The 13,767-nt window shown below is 49.1% G+C and overlaps 1 protein-coding gene and 1 long non-coding RNA gene across 3 annotated transcripts in view; one reads left to right on the plus strand and one right to left on the minus strand.

Annotated features, from left to right (window-relative positions):
• Nucleotides 1-13,767, minus strand: part of ZFHX3 (zinc finger homeobox 3) — a 384,977-nt gene that overhangs the window by 174,847 nt on the left and 196,363 nt on the right. The window lies entirely within an intron of this gene.
• LOC135452939 (uncharacterized) lies at nt 9,151-12,037 on the plus strand. The gene is made up of 2 exons (XR_010441735.1): nt 9,151-11,048; nt 11,364-12,037. It is a non-coding gene; the product is annotated as an uncharacterized LOC135452939 (long non-coding RNA).

The following is a 13,767-nucleotide window of genomic DNA, read 5'->3' on the forward strand; positions in this document are numbered from 1 at the left end:
GAAATGTTGAGTTCTTCAAGGAAAAGCCCCTTGAACTCACGGATGTGACTGGGAGATTTAAGACCACTCTTCTCAAAGTAAGGCTCAGAGTACAACTTTCCTCATCCTATTTCTGCTGAGTTCTGGAGGAAGTACAGCAGTTTGGGTTTAAAGACTGTTTCTCTTTGAGACACCTGCAGCTGCAGGACTGGGGTCCCCTGCCAGCATCCCCCACGCCAGTAGGAAGCTTGGGGGCTGCCCAGGAGCATGGGCTCAGAAAGCTCAGACCATGCTGCAGACAGATATGAAATTATGGACAGGAACCTTAGAAAGGGCTAGAGAGCAAATCAGCAACACCGGCCGATGACAGCACGAACGTGATGGAGGAAGATGAACACTGTCAGAACCTCTGTCAGAGCAGCTCCATCTCCCTCAGGCCCGTTCCCTGTGCTGGCTCTGCAGGATGGATCCTGCTCCCACCTCGCAGCAAGCCCAGAGCTGCAGCACGGCCCAGCCCTGAGCCCGTGGAAGGGCAGGCAGGGCCCAGGGCCGGGGCCGCTCCGGCTCCTTCCCCGTGGCAATGGGAGCAGGGCACCCACAGCACTGCTTTCCCAGCAGCTTTTCCCTGAGTTTTGCTGATAATAACATTACGGCTTTCCCTGCGCTGGGAGTCGGATGAGAGGAGCCCGCAGCCTTTGGAGGGATCGATCCGATCGATCCCAGAGGCTCCATGTCATTTCCAGGGGATTTGCTAAAGAAGCTACTTATGTCCCTTTTTCATTTTCACCAACTCATTACCAGCTGCTGCTGCTCCCTGCACTTCAGCAGCACCTGCAGGAATGAATCCCGCTCTCCCAGCCCCGTCCTGCTGCAGGGCCTCTCCCACGGGTGTGCGGGCCGGGCCCAGCGCTGAGGGCGGGTGACGCACCAGGGCCGCTGCCGTCTCCCCCTCTGTGCAGGCACGCACACACACTCTCCTTTCTCTTCTCTTTCTTAAAGGGCAGCCCAGCAGCAGACTAAGCAACTGATCCCCCGGCTTAACTTTTAAATTAAGACCATTGTAAATTTGGGAACTTGAGAAGAGATGGAGAGGACACCCATAATCCTTTGCAAATGTCAAGTGGCTCTCGATATTGGTTACTTTTCAAAGGTAGCTAGGCTACAGCGTGCGCAGTAATGAAAAACCCTGCCAGGCCCACTCCATAGGGCTTCAGTCAATATACATAATATTATTGGGCTTTGAAAGGATTAAAGATTGTTTCTTTTGCTTCCTTCTAATATGGAGATCTATTGCACTTAGGGCTCCGAGCGCGCCCTGTCCCGCGGGGAGGAGGCCGCAGCCCCGGAGGCTCCAGCGCCGCTGCCCTGCCCGTCCTGGCACCTCGGCACCCACGGATCCATTCGCCCTTTCCAATCAGCCACTCCTGCCACGGGCACCTCAGCGCTCTCCCACGCGGAAGAGGAATCAACAAACTTTTACAGTAAAACTTAAACAACACTGAAAGTCTTCAGTTATCATCAGGGCCAGAGGGCAGATTGAAAGGATTCAAACATCTGGAAAAATACCATTTTTCCCTACATCCTACTCAAAAAAGTTCATAGATCTGTGTTTTGACTGCAAGAGCTCAGTTCCTCACAAACACCCATTAAGTACAAGAAATCTGAACAATTAGCAGTGATTTGAAGCTCCCAGGGCTCCTCAGAGCCGTCACGGCAGCTCTGGCAGAGGAGGATGAGGCCCCAAAGCAACGACTGCTGATGCAGGTCCCTCATTGAGTCTGGGGCTTCTGAAGCACCATCTGCAAAAGGCCCATGCAAACTGGGATTTGAGGGGTCTCAGACAGAGCGCCTTATGGCTGAAATACCATCAAACCCATATTCTTTATCTTTTTACAACTGTATTTTCTTGTCCTGATGTTTAATTAACATTACTTCATTGAATATGGGGAATTTTTCTTCCAACCAACATTGCAAATATGATTATGGCAGGATTCCCTCGAACACTCCTTTTATGAAGCCAAATGTGCAATGCTGGCAAGGCTCTGCTCTCAGTTATACTCAAGAGAAAGGCAGCACTTGAGATTCCTGAGTAGGAGAGAGCAGGATTTAGCATCTTGGATGCCAGCAGGGCCCTGCAGTCCCTCAGCTCCCTCTGCTCTGGAGTGAAGCTCCTGTGACTTAATGGCAAAGAGCCATTGATCCCTCCCCGCTAGATCTTTGCTGAAGTCACACTAATTCTGAAAAAGGTAGTTGAGAAATGTAGTATTTCTCTTACTATCCTTATGATATCATGATCTTCAACAGGTGAGCTGGAGACCAGAACCTGCAAAGTTCCCATTTCAGCAGAAGACAGGAAATAGGGGAAGAGGAATTAAAAGAAATGTTGTAAGATTTTTAAGAGTATCTTAAAAACCTTAATCAGGAAGATTTTCAGCTGAAACCCTAACAATAATGCTGCTGCAGGTTTCAAACATCCCTGCTTTCGGGCTGACTCAACTTTGCTTGAATTCAAGAGAAATGGTGCTGCCAGAGGATAAAGCCTTTGATTTCAGACTGATTTAGAAAAGAAAAATATTCTGTATTAAACCAGCAATAAATAACAATAATGTTTAGAGACTGGATGACACATTGGTTCAGGTGCTGGAAATAGCTGTCCTGAGGTGGGGGGAGTGACTGCCCCGAGGCCCAGCTGCACAGCCTGGCCAGCTGGTCGGACAGGCCTGTCAGGGTCCTGAGCTGGCAGCCACTGGCCACTTGTTTACAGTGACCATACAACTCCAACTAAAGAAGGATTTTGGTAATTCTGTGTGTCACCAGAACTAATCTTACAAAAATGGGTAGGTTTGCTTTATTATAATGTAAATTTCTTTTAGAAGTTCTAGATGAAAGAATTAGTAACATATAAGAATCCAAATGAGTTCTTAATCATTTACATTAACTTTCCAGGGCAACACGTACCCAAAATGGATTAACCAAAAGCTAACAGTGTCTCTGGTTTGTCTGCTTCTTGGGACAAACACAGAGGCAGTAATGATAGAACACTTTAGCTGCTGATACCCTTTATGAGATATTGAGGGATTCCAGAAACTCTCCTAACATCTTCTAAATATTTTCTAAATGTTACAAAAATTCCCCTCTGTCTTCAAAGGGTCTGTAAAACTCTACAGAGATCTGCAGGCGAGGAATCCCACGTGAATTGAGGGAGAAAGGAGAAAGAGCACCAAGAGAGTAGAAAAGGCCCAATCCAGAGGGTAGAAACACAGACATTACACCAAGATAATGGGGGAAAAGGGAATAAGAACTGAAAAGGAATCCATGTAATGACCAGATGATCCTTGCTCAAATAAACTCTCTTTATAGGCACCACACTGTCACTTTCATCTTCTGTGATCACAGAAATCCCAGACTTGTTTGGTGCTTCTTGTCTGGTGAGGGAGAGAAACGAGACCCACCCCTGCACTGCCTGCAGGTGTTGTACCCACCTTTGCCAGCAAAAGGGTCTCCAACCTGTTTTTAAAGGCTCCAGCACAAATAGCCCAAGTCCATTAAAACAAAGGAATTAAAAAAAAATAACATCAAAAGATTCTAGCCTGGCAGGGTGAGGAATCAGAGGTTAAATACCCAACACTTGTTCAGGTATTGCTTGGGGAATTCAGTTTTCCTTTTCATGGTAATTTTAAGTTGAATTTTTAGGCCAACAGTTGTATTTCTTGAGAAATCTATACCATTCTCCTAGCAGTTTCCTTGAAATAACTGATGGATCTTCACCAACTAAATTCCAATTTAAAAGATTTGTCAGTAAGAAAATCCCAATCTCAATAAAAGGTAAGTGCAGCCAGAGCTCTCCAAGCCAGGCTGAAGGCAATAAAGGAGCAGGGGGTTTCTATTAGCTCGAGTAAGTTAACAGATTCCAGGTAATCCTTGCTACTATCACCAAACACCTGCATACAGATGCCACATCCTAAGTGAGGATGGATTTTTAATTTCTGGAAATGTAAAATCCTGGGCACACCTTGTGCTGGGAAGGCAATGGAGGAGGGAGGGATGGGGCAAGACCTTTGCTGAGAAGAGGCTTCCCCTGCAAAGTCCACGGGATGCCGTAGAATGGTAAAGTCATTCATCACATGTATTTAAAGTTGAATTTGCTGATATTTTATGGTATTGGATTTTATTTCTATTAACATTTTATGCTGAAATTACAGAATGATTCGTGAGTACTGAATTTTTGATTGCTTTTATACTTGCTGGGACACTATTAACGTTGATTTACGTTAATAGCACTGTAAGAAGATATTAACAATGAAATTTCCAAAAGCACTTAGCATCCCATAATTGGAGTTAAATGACAAAAAAAATGAGGGGATAATAAAGTAGAGAGAGAGACAGAATTTTTGACAATACTCCCTCTAAACTGTATTTTTCAGGAAGAATTGGAGCAGGACAATTTTATTAAAGAATAAAGTCCCCCATCGGGAAGAGAACACTTGTACTGGCTAAGAGGTGAATGGAGCTGCAGGTGCACACGGCCAGGGCTGGCAGCGGGAGCCCTGCAGCAGGCACCTCGGAGGGGCAGGAACGAGCCCCGTTCCACCTGCTGAGGCTGAGGACGAGGCTTCCCAAGGCAAGCACTGAAATGGGACTCAGTCAAGGTGCTGCAGGATCCCAGAGGTGACTGCACAGCCCCCCATGACTTCCTCTGATCCCAAACCCGCTAAACCAAACTTAATTTACTTCTTTAAAGCAGAATTTCCACAAATTCTTCTTTGACATCACTTGGATACTGTTTTTAAAATTCTCTTTCCATTAAAAAAGCATCAAAGTGCTTTTTTGTTAGAAAGTGCTTCACTGATCCCTTCATCAGAAGTTAAACAGCTCCATCAGGTAACACACAGGGCAATGTGACAAATCTTATGAAAACTTGGGAAAAAAATGTAAACTTGAAACAAAAATCTTAAACCAGACAACATAAAGAAACAAAACACCTTGACTAGCTCTGAGTAGCTCTGGGAAAAAATGCCAAGAATGTTTGTAGGGAGGTGTTTTATCAGTTTTGTTTAAATGACATTTTTGTGAGGGTCAGAAGGGAAATTTGACAAAACATTTTCAAGCAGTTTTAATCAAGAAAATAACTACAAAAATATGATGTTGCAAGAAGATTGTTTTGTCATTTCACTCAGACCAGGAGAGAAGCCCATGTCAGACTTTTGTTAAAAGCAAATAATTTCAGTGGCATTTTATGGCCCACTAGAATGTGGAAGAAAGTCTTTGTAGAAGTCAAACTACAGAGAAGTAAATGAAAACTCCTGGCTGTACTCAGGAAAACAAACGTGTAGCAACAACAAGTCTCACCGAAGCAATGACACATGAGGTGTGGGATGCAAAAATGAGCAAAGCAAAGGAAATCTCAGACAGGATCAAAACCTCAGCTCTGTCTGAGATCCACTGACTTGACTGATCAGAGAGAACACTGGGATCTCACAGCCTGGTGATCCCATCCCCAAATTCAGACATGAAGCTGTTGTTACAGCTTTTAAAATACGTATATAAATACATATATATATATATAAGCATAAATGAGCAACCTGGTCTAGTGGAAAGTGTTCCTGCCCATGGCAGGGGTTGGAACTGGATGACCTTTTAAGATCCCTTCCAACCCAAACCATTGTGGGATTGTATGATAAATACTAATATACAAACTCAGCTGAGCAGGGATCTGGGAAATGGGTAAGTGGCCCATGACCTGTCTCTTCCCACGCCAACCCACCTCAGCTGCCACAATCTGCAGCTGGAGTTGTCCAGATTGGCAGATTGTGGCAGAGATCAGCTGGGGAATGAGTTCTTTTGTGTGACCACAAACAATGATTGTGCTGGTCAGGAAACGCAGGATTTGTTATTATACAGAAGCAAAAAGATTTCTTGTTTTGAAAGATCAGCCAATATTTCCCTTCGATGGGAGAATGACCGTTCCACAGTCATGGCTGTATTTTGGACACTGTTAAAAACAAACAAACAAACCCCAACCCCTTTTATCAGCAGGAACCACATTTGCTTACACAGAAGATCTGTCAGCAGCCCAGAGTAAATAGATCAAATGGAGCTGACATGCTACTAAATTTAATACGCATCCTCGTGTCTTTAAAATTCCCATCTCCCCACACATTTCAAAGGTAAGTTTGTGGATTTCTTAAGTAATTATATTTCAATAACAAGCAAGAGAGAAACGCCTGGAAACTTAACAAAACCACTGACTGCTACATAAATTAAAACCTGATTGATGGATAGAGAACTTAGATGAATTGCTAAATTGGCACATGATTGGGTAAACAGATGCAAGGCTCGTGCAGGCCCAGCTCAGCAGGCTGTGACAGACACGTACCCACAGGAACAGCCACGCAGACATGGCAAGGGGCAAGCGCCCACTGGGTACCCAAAGGCAGAGGCAGCTGCTGGATGGGCACCAGCGCGGAGGAGAAACAGAGCTGCAGAGCCAGGCACTGGCACACAGCTGTGGGGACACAACTGTCCCCAGCCCAGTCACCCTGCTGGGTGTTCTCCCACAGCCTGCTTCCAACCTGCTCCCACCGCTGCAGCAAATCCCACCTCTGCGGGGCCGACACCACAGCCAGAGGGCCTGGGGGCAGCAGGGCTGACACAGGGGAGCCAGGAAATGGCTATTTCGGGAGCAGAGGAATCAGAGAAAGGCAGATTGTATGCAGAGGAGAGAGAAGGTGGCCGTGCCCCTGAGAGCAGCACCAATCCCTGCAATGCCAAATCCTCCCAAGGGCCCAGCCCGCACTCGCCTCTCCAAGCTGCGCCACTAGCCAGCGCCTGCAACATCTCAAGTGGGAAAATGTAATTTTATTAAGGCTCCTGGAGCTTCACTCTCAGCATCTGCACTGCAGCAGAGCATACAAAGGAGGTTATGAGGAATTTCTCATTATGGCCACAGGCGCAGACTCATAACATCCCCCGGCCAGCCTCAGTTAATAAAGCTCCTGCTCAGCCCACCTGCCCCCAGCCCGTCGCCCACAGGTGCCCCCGCCCTGGGCCACCCTGTGCATGCCCCCTCGGCCCTCACGGACAGGAAACTCCTGCTTTGTCTTCCCTAACTCTTATTGCATGGGCACCTTCATTTGCAAACCTGCTCTTGGAGGCCCAGAGCTGTAATTAATCCATGTCACAGGAAAGATGTAGTGTCGGGAGAATTTATGACTGGCTCTGAGCTGCCGTGATGAGCAGGGGCACCTCAGCCCCCTGTGATATAAATGCCTCTGCTAATTGGATTGCAGGAGCTAATCAGGAGCTGGAGAGAGAATGAAGGCGCTCAGCCTCCTCGCTGCTGGCGTGGGCTGATAAAGCTGGCAGCCATGGGAATTGCATCTGTGGGAATTGCATCCTGGCCCGAGATGGCTATCGGGGTGCCCAGGGCCACTGGCGTGGGGTGGCCGTGCAGCACAGCAGGGAGAGTGGCTGCCCATGGGGCTGTGTATGGGGCTGTGCTCACACCCACGGGGCTGTGCTCACATCCACAGGGCTGTGTACAGGGCTGTGCTCACACCCACAGGGCTGTGCTCACACCCGCAGGGCTTTGCTCACACCCACAGGGCTGTGCTCACACCCACAGGGCTGTGCTCACACCCACAGGGCTGGGTACGGGGCTGTGCTCACACCCACAGGGCTGTGCTCACACCCGCAGGGCTGGGTACAGGGCTGTGCTCACACCCACGGGGCTGTGCACACCCACAGGGCTGTGCTCACACCCACAGGGCTGTGCTCACACCCACAGGGCTGGGTACGGGGCTGTGCTCACACCCATGGGGCTGTGCTCACACCCGCAGGGCTGTGCTCACACCCACGGGGCTGTGTACAGGGCTGTGCTCACACCCGCAGGGCTGGGCACGGGGCTGTGCTCACACCCATGGTGCTGTGCTCACACCCACAGGGCTGTGCTCACACCCACAGGGCTGTGCTCACACCCATGGTGCTGTGCTCACACCCGTGGGGCTGTGCTCACACCCACAGGGCTGTGCTCCCACCCACAGGGCTGTGCCCACACCCGTGGGGCTGTGCTCACACCCGCGGGGCTGTACTCACACCCATGGTGCTGTGCTCACACCCATGGTGCTGTGCTCACACCCGCAGGGCTGTGTGGGTGGCACCAGGGGCACAGGGGCTGCACGTGTCCAGGAGCTGTCCAAGGACACGGCGCTGGCTGCTCTGGCCAGCAGCACCTCGGGCAGCCCTGGGCCGGGGTATGACCGTGGCATTGCACGGCCGCCTGGTCTGGCTGGTGTTGCAGACACCCCATGGCCCCCCTCAGCAGTCCTTGGGGTCTCCGTTGCTGACCTCAAGTATTAGAAAGGAGCTGAATACTCAATGATCCCAGTACCGTGTCTGTTGACACCTTCAGTACGTGCCTTTCCCCAGAAAGACAGAAAACCAGAGAGATGAGGTGGAAGGGACACAACAAGGACCACAACCACAACAAGTGAGGTTGACCATGCCAAGAGCAAACTGGGCGAATCTCACTGGCTACACGTGTGCTCCACACACCACACAGGCCGTCAGATGAAGGATGGGCAGGCTCAGGATGCTCTTAAGATGGTCTGACTCCAACCTTCACAGAGTCTTAAAGCACCATGATCATCCCTAGCTCCTGAGCAGGGCAGACCTGTCCACAGGGAGATGGGAAGAGTCCTGGATGGAGAGGTCTGATATGGCTCTCCACCCACATAAACCAAACACACGCAGGTCCTCACTGGACAATGGGGGGTTTTTTGCAATCCAAGGCTCTTCTACATTCAAATAGCTTTTCTGTCTTCTCCATGTCCTTCTTCTTGCCCTTTATTTTCATCTCTGGCTCCCTTTCTTACAAACACATGGATTAGAAAGTAAATCCTGAAAATGATGACTAAACTCAGCCATCTCTCCTTATGGAAACACTTTCCCACCTTCTTAAAGCTTTTTGGAGGCACGAGGGAAAATAACCCTTGTATTTATGCAAATTTCAAAGTGGCGTGTGATGATGGAAACAAAACAGTGCTGGAGCGCAGCCAAGGCATGGCACCGACGGGGCCTCTCAGCTGCTCGCCTCCCGATTCTTCGGGGGAAGCAGCTGTAGAGAAATGAAAATACAGAAGCCCCCGCACACACCCGCTGCCGCCCGCGCGCATTCCAGCACCCGTCACCTCGGAGGCGGCAGGATGGGGCTCTGGCCAGGCGCTGCCTGCAGCCCGGAGCACCCTGTCGTCCCCCACAAGCCTCCCTGTCCCGCTGCTCCCGATTCCCCTTTCAGGAATTTACAAACATTTTCCGCAGATCAATATCTGTATTGATTATTCATTGTGAGCGAGTCGTGTGTCTTTGGTGATCCAACCTGGCAGAGTGAGCAGCCAAAGGCTGCAGCAGATACAGAGGGGGAAAAAAAGGAGAAAAAAGCCCTACAGAAGGCGAGAGAGACCCAGATCTGGCTGGGTTTGCTGCTGCCAGCAATGGAGACGGATGGAGAGGAAGGAAGGAAGAAAATGGGAATGGCATGAAAAGGAATGAAGAGACAGAGAGCCGTGGAGAAAAAGCAAGAGCAGGAAAAACAAAGTCACCGCTGGAGAACTGGTGCCGGGGCACGCCGGCAGCCTGGAGAGATTCCAACCTTGTGCTCGCCCTTCTGCACAGGGATGCGATGGACTTATTGCTTTGGGAGTGAAAAGTGACTCACGGTTTTGGTATCTGCTACGTAAGAGCTTTGGGGGGATTCCTTGGCTGGCTGACAGAAAGGGAAGAAAGCAGCAGCATTGAGGTAAAACGCGATCCCTTCCTCCTGCCTTCCTGGGAATACGCGTCGCCCGGGCTGGCTGGAGCAGCTCGCTGCTCGCTTATGATATGCAAAAGGAGAATAATTAAAAGCGCCAGCATCACTTGCAAAGTGAGTAAACACAAAGCCTTTCAAAACATGCTCTTCAGCTAATGAGAAGCTGTAATTTCTTATACTTAAAGGCAAAAAAGACCCTGATGAGGCTCGGTGGAGTGTGCGCGCGCGCCTGCGTGTGTGTGCATGTGTTTGTAGATATGAGAGAATCAGTTAATTGTTGATGATGTTTAGAAAAGGGATTATGAGAAAAGACACTGAAATGATGACAGGGAACATCTTGGATCAGAGCCAGAGAAATAAAATAATCAAGGACAATCAAGCCTGCAGCTCCGGAGAAAGCGCCGACTGTTCTGCCAGGGACTTGGAAGGAATTTCCCCGTGCTGCCGAGCTGCAGCTGGAATACGTGCTTGGCACCAGGAGAGAGAACTGCAAGGAGCAGTTTGCTTGGAGCATGAGACCACAGAAGAGAGAACTATGGAGCTCTGCTATAATTCAGAGGGTAAACAGCTTTGTCTGCTTATGTGTCAGGTGGAGATTTGATTTTGTCCACATCTGACCTGCCCTGAAAACGCAACTTCTGAAATCCCCTGGCTGAAGCCGGAGCTGAGGATTCTCCAGAACTACTGTGACGTTATGAAAACAAAGGAAAGGGAGCTAGAGGAATTAAGTTCTCCTGTGGCTGCAGGACCTGATGGACATGACCATGGAAACTGTCTCTGGAATGGATTCCTTCCTTAATTCTGGAAATCAGAACCCCCTTGCTCCAGCTGGGGATTGCAGCTCACAAGCACACAGGAAAGGTGGTGGTCATCGGGAACACCAGGAGCAAGCTTTCCTTCCAACCTGGGCATCTGGCTGCTGTCCTGAACGCATGGATTTGAATAAATGTTGGCTTTCTCTTGGGCTGAGGTTGGGTGGGGAGAGAGAATAAAGGGAAATTTAAAGCATCCTGTGACTGCTGTGTTGTCAGTGAGCTACAGAAATGCCGTCCCTTTGTTTTGGATGCTAAACTCCGTCTGACTTCATTGTTGCTGGATTTTGGCACGTTACACTCTGGGCTTCTCCAGCAGCAGAAACACATGGTCTATTAAAGTGGGAATCTTTGGGGACGCGGAGGCAGAGGAACGAGCCAATCATACGTGGCTGCTGCGCATTCCGCGTTCGGCAGCTGTGCGGGAAGCGCTCCGGACGGTGCGGATGGTAGGTACGGCACGGTGTGCCCAGGAGGGCAGCGGGGCGGAGGGGCCGGGGCGCGGAGCGGCCGGCATGTGCCAGCAGACACCCCTTCCTTCCTTCCTTCCTTCCCTTCCTTCCCCTTCCCTGCCGGCTGCCGAGCCTGCTCAGAGCTGAGCGGAATGCTAAGCGGCCAGGAGCAGATTAGCATATTAACCAGCGCTGCCCGGGCGGTGGCAGCCCCGCAGCCGCGGCCATGCGGGGCACAGCCTGTCACAGCTCACCCGGCTCCTTTGTCGCAGCCCTTTTCATGTTGCTCTTTGCCTTTTGTTTCCCAATCAGACCCTAGAAATTCATTAACAGCAATGAAAGACGGGGATGCAAAAACCTATAATGAAAACAAATGATCTATTTAAACGGCACTGGGGCTGAAAGGAGGGGGTTCGTGGCGCCGGGAGCAGAGCAGAAGGAAATCCTGCCACCTGGAAAATGCCTGGACATGCGTGTCCTTCCCCGTGCCAAGGCTCCAAGGAGACCGTTCCTACAAAGCCGTGCTGTGTGTAAAGATGTTGTAGCATTGTCTTTACAGAGCCTCCAACAAATACCAGCGGCTGGTCAGAAGGAGAGGTCGGTGCTCATTGTCCCTGCTCCGGCTGCCGGTAATGCCGGAATTGCTCTCTGGTACTCGATGGGCTTTAATTAGAAACAACTCGCAATGCCCATAAGATTTAAAATCACTTGACTTTTACAGTCACCCGAGTTCGTTCTTCCGGGTGCTGTGCTGTGGCCCAGCAGTGTCCTGCAGCCAGCAGCCCTGACGGGAAGGCGTGGTGGCCACAGGGGATGGCATGGACTGGGCACTGCCACTGTCCCCGACCTGGCCCAGGGTGCTGCACCTGACACCAGGCTCTCCAGGTGCCTTCCTCTCCTGTGTCATTTCTTATACAGATTATTTCACCAATGTTACTGTCCCCTGAAGTGTCACATGGTTGTGAGAATAAAAAGATTTTATCCAAGCACGGCCTTTCTATCAGAATTGATCAAATAAGAGAAAAACTGAAATAATCTATGTTGTATGATTTCTATTTGTAAATGGCGTGGGGGGAGGGCTTTAAATATCACAGAGGCACAACTTATGCATTTGTCAAAAGGACTTTTAGGCAAATCTCAATGCCCTCTTCCCCAGAGCTCCATGCCCAGGCGGAGTGTGCCCATCTGTGGGGTCAGATGTGCAGCTGGGGACACCCTTCCCTGCCCCTGCCATGGCATCCCCGAAAATGTGTCACTGGCACGGTTCTCTGAGCTCCAAGAGTCTGTAACTTGTACCTCTGGGAAGCAAAAATGTTAGCAGGGAAAAGGGAAATGGGCTTCAGCCCCTTTGTCACTCTGTACCCAGCTGGGTCCATGGGCAAAGGCTCCAGGGCTCTGTCTGTGTCCAGTGAGGTATCCCGCTAATTCCAGCTGATTTCATCAGCTAACAATCGAACACAGACAACACAAAGATTTTATCTGTTGCAGAAATTGAAGAAAATCTCTTAACACCTGCCACACGTCCACATTTTTCAGGGAGGAAAACAATGACAACAAACTCTTGTCTGAGGAAACCTCTCTAATTTGTACCTGGTAAAGACATGCTGGATAATCTTACTCTAATGGACTTTAGTCTATTTCCACAAACTAAATTCCCTAAGAACTTTCAAAATTTATCCTAAACTACCACCAGTCCTTATCATTAAAGTTTTAATCGTAAACACAGCAAATAATGGTGAAATCACAGAATTATAGAATGGTTTGGGATGGAAGGGACCTCAAAGCTCACGCAGTGCCACCCCATGTCCTGTGGGCAGGGACCCCTCCCACTGTCCCAGCCTGGGATCCAGGGGCAGCCCCAGCTGCTCTGGGCACCTGTGCCAAATGTTTGCTGTGGGCTCAGGTTCCTGCTGACCATGGCTGCACTGTTGATGTGGTGCCAATGGGTTTTGGAGCCACTGAAATAAAACCACATTTTCACAGCAGCTTCTGAAAGAGCCTTGTGCTAGTTAAAAAGTATTTTGGAAAATCACATGAGAACTGTCTCTCATATGCCAGCATATCACCCAGGTGATGGGCTGCAGACACATTCCCAGGCATTTTTCTTGGTATTGAAATAAAATAGAGGAAAGTTACTAAAAACATGTTACATTCTTAAACCAGAAGATCAAGAGGTGCATTACAACACAGTAACAAATACCCTTTTGCACCCTGAAATACAGCCTTGGTCCCGTGTTCTCCCCTTCCTCTGCACTTATGGAAGAGCAATTAGCCACTAAACAGGTAATTAAAATAATACCCCATAATTACATCTATGAAACTATCACAGAGTATGAGCCTTTTCCTCACCAGGTTGAAATCAAAGCCTTCATTTAATGACCAAGTCTATTCTAGGTCCAAAAGAACCATTCTGACCAGCACGGAGAAGAAAGTTGATTTCACAGGGGAAGTGAAAAGAGTGTGTTCTACTGACACAGAACCAAAATTGCTGATTTTTCTCCCTCAGCTGGTTAAGGCCTGGAGTCTCTTCTGAAAGCACATGAGCCTCACAATATCCTGCCCTTTGGCAAAATAGAATTGTACCTACTTGTACCAGCTGTGCAGATTTAAAAGTTACAATTCTGCTAAGCAAAAGCCAATTTTCCCATGGACATTAGAAGAGTAATTCTCCTCTGGAGCCTTTCTCCTTCTCTTCTTTCCACTTGTGTGAGGTATC

The sequence above is a fragment of the Zonotrichia leucophrys genome, chromosome 11 (assembly GCF_028769735.1).
Source record: "Zonotrichia leucophrys gambelii isolate GWCS_2022_RI chromosome 11, RI_Zleu_2.0, whole genome shotgun sequence".
Classification (NCBI taxonomy): Eukaryota; Metazoa; Chordata; class Aves; order Passeriformes; family Passerellidae; genus Zonotrichia; species Zonotrichia leucophrys.